At 39.7% G+C, this 15,365-nt stretch overlaps 2 protein-coding genes across 7 annotated transcripts in view; both read right to left on the bottom strand.

Moving 5' to 3' along the window:
* The window catches only part of ATP8A1 (ATPase phospholipid transporting 8A1), a 235,328-nt gene that overhangs the window by 79,119 nt on the left and 140,844 nt on the right, over positions 1 to 15,365 (bottom strand). The window lies entirely within an intron of this gene.
* Positions 1 to 15,365, bottom strand: part of BEND4 (BEN domain containing 4) — a 371,611-nt gene that overhangs the window by 323,442 nt on the left and 32,804 nt on the right. The gene's annotated exons all lie outside the window — the stretch shown is intronic.

Genomic DNA, 15,365 nt, shown 5'->3' with positions numbered 1-15,365 from the left:
AGCTGTCCTCCCAAGCCCTCCCAGACTCACTCCATGCTATCATGTGTAATTCACTCTATGCTAGCAAGACCCTCAGTTCCTTGAGGGGAGAGACAATGTTTAATCTGGTTCCCAGCCACAAACAGTGCCTGTAATTACAGATGCTCGGGAAAGACATATTTATGGAATGAGAGCACTGATAAATTTTGATTTCACCCCACTGGAAGCACTCCATTTCCCCTCTATTATCACTTCTGATTTGAGAGAGAGAGAGACAGACAGTCAGTCAGTCTTCTCCTTCGTGCTCTTTAATTTTCTAGAGAATAATAGGGATTATTACTTCAACAGTCTTTCAAACCAAGGCATTGTCCACTAAAATGCATGTGTGTGTACCTGTGTATTTATTTGCTTGCCTGCCTATCTACCTATCTACTTACCTATCCATCCATCCATCCACCCACCATCCATCCATCCATCCGCTACTCTGTTTTTTAAAGTTTTGCCCAAGTCACTCCTGATCTGAAAACCCAAATGAAACCTGAGATGTACCTCAGGAGGACTTCAAATTTCTTTATAGATCAGCTGCAAAGCAAGACTCAAAGTCAAGTAGTCCTAGCTGTGAAAGCCCCCTCATGAACCAGCCTGTTTGACATAGTCCTGTGCGTCCCATTCTCCCTTCTTCTGAGGGTGTTCTCTAACACCTTAAAATGTATTGAGAACTTATTTGTGGCGTCAGCACCCCTGGGTTTCCTGGCTGATTATCACAGATCTTCAGCAAATCAAAAGGTGTCAGGAGATGTAACAGAGATCACATTTCAGAAGGTGAATCAAAATCTTCGCACAGTGAATTCTCCAGTCAGCCTACCTAGGGCTCAAGGTAACAACAGAAAAGCTGCAGACACTTTCTTATTTTAGTTTACAGTTTTATTTTGTAAGCAGCTCTGTTGTTGGCTGTGTGCTGCCAGTTACATGTTATATTTCACCCTTATTTATACTGCCAGGAGTATTTTAAAATTCTTTTATTTATGAAAGTTTATTGCTTCTCCCTAAGCCTGGGAGCCATACTTTATGGCCATATTGCATTGAAGCTTATCTCCTGTAGCTAGAAATAAATTTATTACTACATTAGCTGTTGCTTTGTTTTCTTTTTGGCTACTGAAGGGGGAAATGTTTAAACATTTAAACTTAGTGACATGTGAAAGTGTAAATATATAAATGAGAAGCTAACTCAGAAAAAGGATAAAAGACCACAGAGTACAACAACATAAAAGCTCTGTATCTCCTTATGCTACAAAGTCTTATTTGTGGGCTGAAAGAAAAGGAGCATTTGTTGCTATAATCAGGGAGAGTCAGAAGTAAAGGCAGTTTGGGGAGACAGACAGGCATTCAGGCGTCTCGCCAGGCGGGGACCCAGGTATGGGAAGGAGCCGCAGGGAAAGCGGGATTTGCCTGCACCTCTCGCAGCCTGCATCCCATGTGGACACAACAGTTGAGCATTCAGCTCTCCTCTCCCTGCCCAGGGGCTGCACCTAGCCAAGCGCTCATCAGGGGCCCTTATGAGCTCCTCCAAGCTTTCCTGCTTTGCCAAGTCACAATTCAGTCCACAGCCAACACTTCTCTGTTCTTAGTCCTGACACCACAGGGACTAAGAAGGGAATAAAATCACCTCCCCCTGAGGACAGGCTCTACTCCAGCTCTCCTCTCTTACATGGGTGATCATTACTGCTGATCTATACTTTCACCCAGGCCTAGCCGATTCCACTGTTCCCAGAGGTTACTCCAGACCTTTTCTTCCCTTCTTCAGACTCCAAATTTGGCTTCTGTTAGTGCAGCAAACATCTACCTGCTTACTGAGAACATTCGTACCAAAAATAATTCTCTCAACTTTCCTCTCTTAACCTCAAAACTTCCCTTTCCCTAATCCTCCCTAATTCCTGAGCTGGGGGGAAGACCTGCCTTCTTTTCTCACCTCTGTTCCTCCCTCTTCTCCCCTGCATCTTTATTCTCCCCCACTGTCACTCTTTTTTTCCTTTAAGACTACATATGGAAAGCAATGAACAAATAAATAAGCCAAGAAACATCCCCCTGACTCTAGTTTTCCTGAATCCTCCAGGTGACATGAATACCTCCACCTTTTGGATTCTCCAAATATGTGTTTATACTTACACAATGTAGAGTGATGTATAATTGCTTATCTGTTTATATCTCTACTTCCCTGCAGGACTGAGGCCCTTGATAAAGAGATGAAATAAAATCAATACAAGCTTGGTAATAAGAGAATAACCAAATTATTAATGATTGGAGAATACCTTGTGGGAAGTTACAATGATTTTGTTGTGTGACCATTTTGAGGATCGTTTTTTGCTGCCTGTAAAACTCCTGTGTAATCTTGGATACTTTTAATTAGAGCAATAAATAAAATGTTAGTGTGCTTATTTTATTGCAGAGGAAATGGAGAACAAAGTGGTGGTTATGATCTAACATCTCCTTCTATCTCATATAACGGAAATTGTCTAATGAATATAATGGAATCAACACCTAGACTAGTTACTTAGTGATCAAGTAGATTATATAATAGTGGATTAATGAGAAGAAAACAATATGTATTTGGTTTATAAGAAACATGATTGGAAAAGAAAAAAGAAAGAAAGATGCTTGGCAGATAATTAGGTCAAGCACAATTCCTCACAAAGATAACTTGGACCAAAGGGCCTTAATAAAGTTCTATTTGAATCTTTAGGGTATTACCTGGCAAAACAGATAACATGTTCATACAGTACCTGTCGGGGAGGGGGAAATTTCCCACCCTCTGCTTCTTGAGTTTTTTTGCTGGCCTAATAATTAAATTGGCACAAGACAGATTAACAGGAGGGAAAAAAACCCCAATTTAATCAGTACACATGGAGGTCTCATAGAAATGGGACCTAAGAAGTGACCAAAGCAGGCAGTTTTTATACTTTTTAGACAAAGAAACAACAAATTTGTAAAGAATTGACAAGACAGAGACATTTAAACTTGGGGTAGTAAATCAGTGAGGAAGTAAGAAGTTTTGTTTAAACAGCCTTCTTGGCCCGGAATTTCCTATCTCTAGTGATAAGGATGTCTATCTACCTCCTGGTGCAGGGCAGGTACTTTTCAAATGGGAGATTTATTTCTTGCTTTCTAAAGATAAAGGAGGGTTGGAATGTTCTTCTTGGATTGGCTGTTTCTTAAGTAACTTTAATTCAAAATATTCAATATGCCAGTCTGGCATATTTTAGGGTGGCCTGCCCTGACCCCCAACATACCCTCCAATAAAATAAAATAACAACAATTTTTAAGAAATCAAAGACTGGCAGCTTTATGATAATCTTTTAAAATTACTTTTACATGACCTTTGCCAAGGAAATCTTTGATAAAAATCACAGAGGGCACCCTAGACAATGAACACAATTTTATAGTGAAATAAATTGAAAGCCCTGACTGTTTGGAAAGTATCATAGCGTGCAAGATGTCGTTTGCATTTTGGCAAAAACTCTGCTTGGAACTCTAAAGAACCCAGAGGCCAGATGTGCAAAGAACATGTTAGGCCACCTAAGAACTATGATTTTGATGGCCCCAAATGTAATGTTGCAGAAAGCACTTGCATAAAAATGGCCCTTTTCAGCCTCTGGCCTTTGGTTTTTCTTCCTGATTCCTTTCAGGGGTTTACAGGACAGATAGTCTTACTTAGGAACATATCCAGGAAACACCCCAGTAGAGAATGGGGAAATATCCCTAAGGAGAGGTAAATAAAAGCCTCTTGCCTTTGACTAGAAGACTAGTCTATTCCAGTCTAACCAGCAGAAATGATGTGAAGATTACAGATAGTGTAAAATGTAACACCTAAATGTCGTGGTGTGGGTGTCGTATGGGTGTCGTAACACCCATACCCTGCTCCAGGGCCACAGTTACTTATAGTGACAGAAGAAAATGTGTGATCACTCATCTTATCCCAGAAGGAGTCATCAGCAAGGCTAAGCCAAAGAGCAAAAGTTAAAGGAAAAAAGTATACATATACATACTTATTTAGTTCAAACTATATGTTGGTATTTGTCATCAGCAAGGCTAAGCCAAAGAGCAAAAGTTAAAGGAAAAAAGTATACATATACATACTTATTTAGTTCAAACTATATGTTGGTATTTGGGTCAGAACACAGATAAGCCTTCAGCACCTGTATTTATTCCTGGGAATCTGTTAAGTGTGTGCAGGTCAAATGATAAATTTATGTTTATCATAAGTTTATCATGAGTTCACCACCAGTTAAGTGAAATAAGCATAGAATTTTGGCTAATGCTGAATCACTTTTGGAAGACACACAACTTTCACCCTTGTCAGAATGGACTCAAGTTTATGAAGCCTGTGCTTCTCATTTTAGTAGCAGCACCGTGGGTTTCTGTTTTCTCTTACTTTCCACCAAAAGGACAAAATGCAACATAACGTTACAGGAGAACATCTTGTGGAACAAAGACGGCGACTCTGATGAAATAAGACAACTTGCTGGAGGTTGGGTCACTGTAAAATAACTCTTCAGAACTCGTCAGCTGATGTGCACAAGTTACCAATCAGTGTAGAGAAGGCAGCCATCAACATATAACAAATATGTAACCATAAAAAAGTGGGGCTTTTTTAGTTAGAAAGCCAAGGATGGCCATGAGGGTTCACATGATGCTTCTGGGCACCAATAACATTTGAAGCAAAACGATGAAGCCACATTGTAAAGGACTTAAGTTCCAGAAGCTGAAACATACCCCATGGCTCAGAACTCAAGGCTTTCCTCACCTTTAGGTGGTTGTAGAATATAAGGTGAAAACAAGCTAATCAAGCATTTTTCACCTCTCTTGGAAAGGAAATATTAGGTGTTTTATTTTGAAAAAAAATTCCTTATGAAGAAACTAAATGAGAAATAAAGAATAGCTTCAACCACTAACTTAAGTAAAGACACCAAGAACTCCAAAATACTTCTGGATCAGGTGGTTCCCTAGGTTCAACGTTCTACAAAGGATTATATCCCACATTATATGAAAAGGTGTCACTGGTAAGTTCATTTCATGGCCTATCGATAAACTTCTTCACCAGGAGTACATATGTATTCCAACCTACCTCGTCCTTATTTATTTTTCCACTTGACTAACTCTAGAAGGCAGTAATATGGAATCAGAATGACTTGGTTTGAATCGTTGTTCTCCCACTTAATGGCTGTCTTTCTTCAGGCAGGTTACTTAATTTCTCTCAATCAAATTTTTCTCATTCATAAGATTGGGTTAATATCTCTTTTGTAGGGTTATTGTGGTGACAAGATGTGCTAACTCAGGTGCCCTGACCAGTGCTTGGCTCAGAGGTGATTTCCAGGAAAGACTAATTCTTTTCCTTCCTCTGACATCAGGTCTAAGAGAGATGTCAACACTCGATGAAGAATGAATGCTCTGCAACCTGTCAATCACTTCACAACATCAGTGCAATCCAAGTGGTATATTACTGAGATGATTTTCAGTTTCCTTTTGAAATCTCCTAATGGCAATTTTATTTCAATCTACTTTTTCACTGCTAACACTCAACTCTACTAGCTACTACTTCTTCTACATAAAAACTATCTGGAAACCTGTCTTCCCTCAATTACAGAAAAGATGGCATTATCTCTTCTCATATGGCATGTAGCTCTTGCCAGATGGTAGGAGGACAAATATTTATAAAGTTAACCTAGACTGTTTTTCTTTATCTCTTAGTTTCTGTCTCTAACCTGATACAACTCTTTTTTTAAAAAATAAATTTATTTATTTATTTATTTTCGGCTGCACTGGGTCTTCGTTGCTGCTCTAGTTGCGGCGAGTGGGGGCTACTCTTCGTTGCGGTGCGCGGGCTTCTCATTGCGGTGGCTCCTCTTGTTGCGGAGCACGGGCTCTAGGTGTGCAGGCTTCAGTAGTTGTGGCATGTGGGCTCAGTAGTTGTGGCTCGTGGGCTCTAGAGCGCAGGCTCAGCAGTTGTGGTGCACGGGCTTAGTTGCTCCGTGGCATGTGGGATCTTCCTGGACCAGGGCTCGAACCCGTGTCCCCTGCATTGGCAGGCGGATTCTTAACCACTGCGCCACCAGGGAGGCCCTGATACAACTCTTGAGCAGAAAATAACTTGAAAGTTACAAAGTGATTTGGCATTTCTCTCATACTATCTATGTTTTTTGCAGATGACCACATCAATATATGTTAGACTTTAAGCTCCTATAAAGATATATCGATACGTATATATATGCAGAGTTACATAAAATAGCATTATATGCAAATGAGAGCTTCACAAATAGTAGGTTGAAAATAACTAACGATAAACAAAACACAGAGGACTTATTTCGCTGGCATGTTCTTCAGCTCTAACACCATCAACTTAACTTCTTAGGTATTGATGATTTTTAAAAGCAGATAAATAAATACTTACGGGGTGTGTGTGTGTGTGAAAAAACCTTAGTTTACCTACTTGGTTTTAAAACCTACTATCAGTTAACTTAAAATGTCAAATAAGAGAATATATATAAAAATCTTAAACTAACACCTATTTTATTAGCTGTTTTGGTGGTTTGTGGCCCCACCTCATCATCATTTAAGACATGAGGTATTTACAAATTTATGGCCAAATAATGTTTCATTCTTTCTCTATTTTTGCACTCTCCAAATGTTCATACCCTAAAATTACAAATCAATGGAACATTCCAACGACATTCTTAATAATACATTCTGACCACATCAAGTATGGACAATGTTAGCACGTTCTTAAAGAGTGAGTTATGATTTCCATGACAGCAACGTCGGTAAACCACTGGGTATTATCTTTTGACACTGTATTATTGATTCAGTGGAACACTGGCCATTCCATATAACCCTATGCAACACATATATCAACTACTTCTTTAGCTACTGCAGGCGGTAGTAAGTGGTAAAGAACATATACCTGAGAGTAAAGAGAAATTACATTTATATACAATTGGTCCATTTAGTATTCATTCCCGTCAGGATCACTATCTCTCTTGGACAGTTTCTGACCAGAAAAACCGGTGTTTCTAAACTCCTAGGCTATACTAGAACATAACCTTTAAAAACATACTTGTATAGAACCAAATCAACATAAAGTCATTTTTCCAAAATGGGTAAAGGCAGACAGAAGGTGAAATCATTAAAAACATATGGCCAAAGAGGTCTTCTAAAACAGCTTAGTGGAAGGCAGCCAAGCAAATGCATTTAATCAATACATATTGCTAAATATAATGAAGAGGGAAACAGAGAAAAAAGTTTTTTTCATGCTTTGCTGATACACAGATATGAGCTTTCCAGGGCAGGCGTAGATATAAAACACTGTAATTGAGGAAATGGTCCAATCTCCTAGTAGGGTCATGCCATCTGAAACAGGTCAAAGACTGGAAGAAGCTAAGAAAAGGAAGTTGCAGCGCTGGGTAAATTGCTCTTGGCCCCTGGGCAGAGGTTTGGGATTTGGGGTTATGATAGATTCCATCAGGCAAATAATTCGTTGTGAGGCATCTATTCTCGTTTAGGGTACCCTAGAGAGAAAGGCAGAAAGTGTCCAATCTGGGCCCAAGTCTATCTTTCAGTGTTGGGATGGGGGCGCAGAGCAAAGACAGACAAACCCCGGGAAAGGAAGGAAGAGTGAGGTAGGGGATATAATTATATAATTTAAATAGTTTTGTGGATAAAGGCTTTTACCAAAGCCCTCATAGTAATTATTTGAAACCACCACTGAAAGTCTCCTAAGCACTTATTTTGAGCTTGTCATTAAATATTCTCCAGCGGTGGCGGTGACTCAAGGGCAGGAGGAAGTGTCCTGGAGGAACTGGATGGGCAGACGTCCAGTCTCTCGTATGGCCTTCAATTCAGCCAGAAGAGGCTGCACAGAATATACAACCGGTTTTTTGAAAATAAGAAAATTACCAAATCAACGGTTTGGAGAAAGTAACAACTGGGGGTCTGTGAGAAATTCTTACCCAGAACCACAAAGAAAGCTAACGTTGGGCCCATTTTCCTAATGATTTGAATTAATTAATGTAGGAATACAGAGGAATCATTATCTGCTGTGTTTTCTCACTGCAAATTCCAAATGCACACCATTTCCATTATTTCCCACATCCATTCAAATAAATCTATGTACAACTGTCACAGTAAAACGAAATATAGGGTCGTTCCTGAATTTCATAAATACAAGATGCCCAAACACCACCATCTCCCAGAAGAGCATTCCTCTTTCAGCTGCTCTGCAGTCCTGGTGGTGAGTGGGAGAGGAGGTAGTGACAAGCTGGCAAATGTGGGGCATGCCTTCCAGAATGCTTTTTTTCTGAGACTGAGTCCCCTTTACCTCTGGAGAAGGAAGGGTTATTTAAGAACAAAAAGAAAAAAAGTTTTGGACTTAGAGCAATCTAGGTCAAAATTCAGGATCCCACGGTCGTTAGCTTTGTGAACTCAAAGTCTCCGTCTGTATTTGAGACAGACACCATCACCCGTATAGGAGCAGAGGCTAATGCATGCAGATTTACCTGGCACATAGGTTTCCTGTAAACTGTCAATTTTATGGCTATGCTGATTCATCAAAAGATACAAAAAAAGAGATGCAAAAAAAGTCACAAGGCATGGTCTGCTCACCTCAAAAATGCCATCAAGCTGTGGGGAGATGGCAAGAGGGCAGACTGGTTAGAAGGCATTTATCCATAATTCTAGGTCTCAGAGAGTCTTAGAAGAGCTCAGATGTTTAGCCAAAAAAAAAAAAAGATAAAGAATATTCAGGCTTAGGGGGAGGAAGACTGTCTCAGAACAGCAACACTATGAATCTGTGAACAACTTCACTTAGGGTTCTGAATACAACCCAAGATTACAGAATTTTGTTTGAGCAAAGGGGACACATTTTGTTTTTATGAGACCAAATAATGGGTTTGATGGAACTTTTTCAACTACAGTCTTTGGCTTGTGGCAGACACCGTCTTAAATCAGAGGAACAGAGAACAGATTATTTGTTCTTATGTTATTTTCTTTTTTGGTAATGTTTATATATATATTTTTACTACCCCGTTTCTCTCAAACGTGACAAAGTTGGCTTTCTTCACTGAGAGCTACTTGAAGTAAGCCGTGTGCCAGACAGTATTTGAACAATCATCCTGCAATGGGACATTATAAAAACATATCTTTGCTTTTGATAGGGATACATTAACACCTTAAAAGTTAAACTGAGATCTTAAACATTTTCAGGCCAAAAAAGCTGAAACAGCTTTGCTAATGGCAAAAGAGAATTCACAATACTAAAGTTCCAGAGCTGGCAGTGGAGGAAAACTCAGTGTGGTTTAAAACCTGCCTGAACTATTTTTCAAAGCAATACAAAATGTATTGTATTAGACTCATGGGACATATCAAGACAAAACCTGAAGTAGCCTCAATTCTCTTTTTTCCCCTCCTTTTCCGGAGTCAAGTCAATAACTTGCTTATTCTGGATTTCTTTCAGAAGCCGTTCAACAGTGACTGGTTCCCCAAGCAGTAAGGTTTGTCTGTATAATACATATAAGTCGAGCTTAAAAGGGTGCAGATGACAACTTCACCATTTATGTCATGAATGCCTGTAAGTTACATTTGAAGCTTACATGGTGTTAGAAAATCAAATTCAGCTAGGAAAAAAAATGTGTAATCCCATAAAGGGCTTTCTTTTACCATGGTGTTGAAAAACATATATTCTTATCCTTGTTATTATGAAATGTGGTTGACAATTCATTTTCTGTAAAATATATGAGTGAGGGAAAACACTGGTATCCATAATCAAACCTAGGCTGGCTTAAGTTCATATTTGCAAATTAAGTAGAGAAATTTAAGTAGTGAGGAGGGCAGCTGTTTAAAATCACCTCTTACAGCAGCTGGCAAAACGAAACTCCCCCTACCCCCAGGAATAATGATGCTAAAAGAAATTATAATGATCATGATAATGGTCCATACTTCTTAAGTGCTTACTAAATGCCAGACATTGTACTTAAAAGGTACTATTTTGTTTAATCCTCACAACGACATCCTAGAGATGGATATTATTATTATTCTTATTTTAGAAGAGTCACTGGTAGCTGATGCTAAGAAAACTCTATTTTCTTAGACTCTGGAATCCAGTGATTTAGATACATCTTCCAGGGCTGCTTAGCACTAGAGGTCAAGTTAACCTTTCAAGACTGGGCATAATAGTATCTGCCTACTAATGTTTTCAGGTGTAAATGTGATTGTCCCTGTAAAATCCTTAGTCCAGTACTTAGTACAAAAAATAAGCACTTATAAACATAAGCTAGTGTTTTTCTTATGACTATAAGAGCCACGCATGGAACCCTGCAGGGGTAAGCAGAGTTCCCTTTTCACACAGTCAAAAAGCTGCATTTTCCTTTGGGATCCATACTCTGCTTCCTTATATTGGGTGCTGACGCCTCATCAGGCTAAATGTAAATGTCAACAGAAGCAGAAACTGAAAAAAACTGTGCCCAGATGATCAGAAGGAGAGGTGGGCAGGGCTTCTCAGGAATTATACTTGGGAACACTGGAAGCCTTTTGACTCTTGAGTGGAAGAAATTTATTTCTCCAAGTTCCTCACATACATATTTAACCATCATTTCTGTTGATTCAATAAATATATAGTAAGTAATTTTCCTTTCTGCCGCTTTTTGTTTCCTAGGGAAGCCAGACAGTAGAAAAGAGGAGAAAAAACAACAAGAACAAATTTAAGATCCAGCCCTACCTCTTAAGACAGATCCCACAACTCTCCATATAAAAAAGGTGCTAAAAGGAGGAGAGGCCAAGGTTACAGGTATATCATGTGAGACTCAAGAAAGATGATTTGGGTACCTACAGAGTTAATGGCTTAAGAAATTATGGTTCCTCCCACCTACCCAGACTTGACAAATGAGGGCAGTGAAATCCTGAGCTATCTCAATGAAACAGTCTTCAATTTCTTTCTACCTTTTAGAAAAAGTTAGGTCATATCCATCAAAAAAAATATTCTGGGTCACCTGAAAGTATTTCCAGAGATTCACAGAGTTGGTATGCCATGGGGGATATGAATACTATAATAATCACACTCCTTAATATAACATCAACTCAGTCCTTCCAGAATTGTTTTACTACATTTTGAAAGATGCTGTAATCAGACACTGGGAGTTAAAGACAGGTCACATAGGAGGTTCCCTAGTTCTTAGCTCACATTTTCAGATGTTTCCAGTTTTAACAGACAGGATCTAGGTCATTAAGTGGAAGGGGTTTCTGTGAATTTAATGGGATACTTCCTGGGCATTTCTGTAGAGTTAGGGAAGAAGTACAAAATATCCTTCAAGCCAGTAATTTAAAATTCGTGCTTTTGCAGACCCTTAAGAAAATGTCTCATACCAAGATCATAATCAGAACCCCTAACAAAGTGGTTCAAAGTCACATGATAGAAAATTCTGTTACCTAACAGATATCTAATAGATTTTGATCTACTTTAGATTATTAAAGATGCTCCTCCATGAAATTCTTACTTTCTAAATTAAAACAAATATGATCAAGCTTTTTAAGAAACTCTTTTGCTGATACTGTCAGGTAACTGGATGAGCACACCTAGCTTTGCTCTCAGGCGTCACACTAGCAGGGCGTGCTGCTTTTGCTGTGAAAGGAACCGGGAATGTGCAGAGGCAGAAAAGCCCATCAGATTTCCATATTAGGTCTGTAGAGCAAGCCTTCAACGTAGACTATTTTTCTACACAATTTTGTAACACATCCTTTTTATACGTGCCATGCCTTGTGCTAACCATACCAATCCAAGGGTAACATCATCCTCACCTGAAAGGCAGCACAAGTGGCTCAGAGAAGTTATCTAATTTCACTTTGCCCAGGGTGCCTCACTCAGGTGAGGCAGAACTGTACCTTAACCACTGCTACTGCACAGAATGATTTGAGTACATTAAAATCGTCACTTGACAAAACTCTGAACACCCACAATTTATTTCCTATTATATTAATATTATTTCCTAAGATGGCATGTTCCTAAGTTTATCACCTAAATGTTAATTATTCTTTGTGCTGATGGAGTGGTAACCCTATCTCTTATTATTATCAGTACAATTTGAACACATAGGATGCTTTTCTTTTCCATGGCAATGAAAAATAAATAATGATTTACCTAGACTCATTCTAATGATCTGCCTGAAATCTCAGCCATGGGTTGTATGACACAAGATCTGAAGGAGCTATGATGCAAAGTGCTGTTTCCTTTCCTGCTGAGTAGCAAATGAGTTTGCCACAGCAGGTCTGACCCCAGACAGCCAGATTTGTAAAGTCACCACTTAACTCCCTGGGAGAAAAACCTTCTCCAGACAGCAGTGCGAGAGCCCAAGGTAGTCTGGAGCTGGATGAGTCAGTGTCAATTCATTCAGCCATAGTGTTTGCCTGTGATCTTCCACACCTAACTGGCACTTGAATTGCTAAGGACATTTCTAAACACTTTGCTCTTTAAGTATCAGATATGATCGATTACTACCAAACTTAAAACTGATACACAACCTTTTTTCGTTTTTAAAGGAAGCCCTTAATTAAACCTTATTCAGTGACTCACTTCTCAAATATTTATGGAGTATGAACTATGTGCTAGGCAACTTGCTGGGGAGTGAGAGAGAATGGCAAACCAAAACAGACAGACGGGTGTCCCTGCTCTCATTGAAACTGAGTATTTCCCTGAGGCTCTACGTTTGCTCCTGCAGCAATAGGTAGTGCAAGTACCTCTGAGGTGTTTATTACTTTAAAAAAAAAAAAAATTTATTTATTTATTTGGCCACGTCAGGTCTTCCTTCGTTGAGGCACGCGGTCTCAGTAGCTGCGGCACTAAGACTCTCTAGTTGTGGCGCATGGGCTCCAGAGTGTACAGGGTCAGTAGTTGTGGCGCGTGGGCTTAGCTGCCCCACGGCACGTGGGATCTTAGTTCCCTGACCAGGGAGTGAACCCGCATCTCCTGCATTGGAAGGCGGATTCTTAGCCACTGGACCACCAGGGAAGTCCCATTGAGGTGTTTATTACTTTTGAGTTGCCATCTTGGAAACTTCAAAATGGAAATAAATGCCACTGTCTTAACAATACATGATTCAGTACACTGAATATTTCTGGTATTTCAGTTTTCTCTTTTTTTCTTGAGATTGCTATTTACATCACTTGATACTTAAAACACTTCAAGACTGTGTTTGTCTAAGAGTTGGAGAAAAATGATGAATCAGATGAAGACAAAAGAAGCAATGCTAGCACACTCTACATAAAGTGAAAACCTAAATCCAGACAACAAGGATGTCAAATCAAGCATGGTCATGCTTTTGCTTTGACCTCACAGGTCCCACTTCTGACTTCCTTCAAGTGTCAGAAAACCTGGGTACTACATGTAACCCATGATGCTGACAAAGGCCTAATGGTCTACAGGGATTATGGGGATGTTTACACTGAGGGTCTTGTAATGTTGTGAACAACTGCAACCCAGTTCTGGAACCACCTTCGATGGCTCCTTCTCAGGGACCCCATGGGATAAGTTTCCCTGAATTTCACACCACATTGCTGGCATTGGTGCCCCCATTTCCTCCTCCCTAACTCTTATCCTGGTCCCTTACCTGCACCCCATGCCTCCCACCCTTCCAACTTGCCTGTGTAGAACTGCTTCTACACATCACACCTCTTTTAAGAGACTGATGTAATTGCTTCCCTCGCCTATGAAGGCAAATTCTCAAACCTGGCCCAGCTTTCCACAGCTGACCCGAGACTAGCTCTCCAGTTTTAACCCTCCTCTGTCATTTCTTTATGGCTGCCTTATAAATACTGTGCCACCATTAAAATGAATTAGGAAGCTTCACACAGACCATTATAAAACAATTGTTCAGAAATATTAAGTGAGAAAAGCAAAGTGCAGTATCAAGCAGTGTGGACAGCATGCTGCAATTTGTGTTTAACAACAAAGGATGTGTCCACAGACATGCACATATATCACTTAGGTAAGTCAGAACATCTCTGGACAAACACACAAGACTGGAACTGGTGACCATCCCTAGGGAGGTAAACGAGTAGGCAGGGTGTAAAGGTGGGAGATTCATTTTTTGCCACCTATACTTTCCCTTTCTGTAACTTTTAAATTTTACATTCTGTGCCTACATTTATTCAAATAAAACATACTTAAAAAATTATAACCTTGTGCTCAAGTTTAATGTTCCTCTTTCATGCCCCAAATATGCCTTGAACTTACCTGCAGTAACCTTCTGCTTTTTCTGCTTTTGTCCCCCTTACTCAGGTACTCACTTCTATGTAACTAAATGCCACTTACTTTGTAAATAGTTCCTTAAACATCGTGATATTTTCACAGCAAGCTATCTACCTTATTTACATATCTGTTACTTGTATGCACTTTACTTCCCTTATTATTTATAAGCTTCTGGAGGGCTGGCTTTTTTTTGTGTGTGTGTGTGGGTGTGTGTTTAGGATTAAAGCTTCATTCACAAAAAGCACTTCCCCAATAATTAAAGGCATAAACAACTCTCATAATTGCAAAATCATATATTATTCTTCAGGCTACAAGGCGCTTAAAGATTTCACAAGAATGGGAAGAGTATCACAAGGACTGTTTTCAGGACAAATAAAGAGATCGTCATTCCAGTTTAAAAATCAGAAGCTAAATACTTCTTACATGTAATTTGTTTTATATCCAACTTCAAAACATCTGCCTCTTCATCATCCCTTCTACAGAGCTGGTCTCGGCTTCTCCAACATCCCTAATTAACAGGTTTGCTCTGCTCTGCTCTTTGCGTCTCAATGACTATTTCAAGCAGTTGTATAATCATCTCTCCTGTTCTGTCTTCCACCTTAAATTGTAAATACTCACCTTTCCTTTAAAATATTTACGGGTTATTTGACCTACTTTTTTTTTTGTTAACTTTTATTTTACACTATATTCTAAAAAATCTTTCCCTCTTTTCCAAATATAACTTCATGTGATCACAGCCATGAAAAAATACATCCTAGGAATTCATATTTCAGCCCAGAAGTTAGGACATTAAAAAAAAAAACTTGAGGGCTTCCCTGGTGGCGCAGTGGTTAAGAATCTGTCTGCCAATGCAGGGGACATGGGTTCCAGCCGTGGTCGGGGAAGATCCCACATGCCACGGAGCAACTAAGCCTGTGCGCCACAACTACTGAGCCTGCGCTCTAGAGCCCGCGAGTCACAACTACTGAGCCTGAGTGCCACAACTACTGAAACCCGCGTGCCTAGAGCCCGTGCTCTGCAACAAGAGAAGCCACCGCAATGAGAAGCCCGCGCACCGCAATGAAGAGTAGCCCCCGCTCGCCGCAACTAGAGAAAGCCCGTG

The sequence above is a fragment of the Balaenoptera borealis genome (assembly GCF_965194805.1).
Source record: "Balaenoptera borealis genome assembly, chromosome: 4".
Classification (NCBI taxonomy): Eukaryota; Metazoa; Chordata; class Mammalia; order Artiodactyla; family Balaenopteridae; genus Balaenoptera; species Balaenoptera borealis.
The sequence above is the reverse complement of the archived record's forward strand: the minus strand, read 5'-3'. Positions and strand labels throughout refer to the sequence as shown.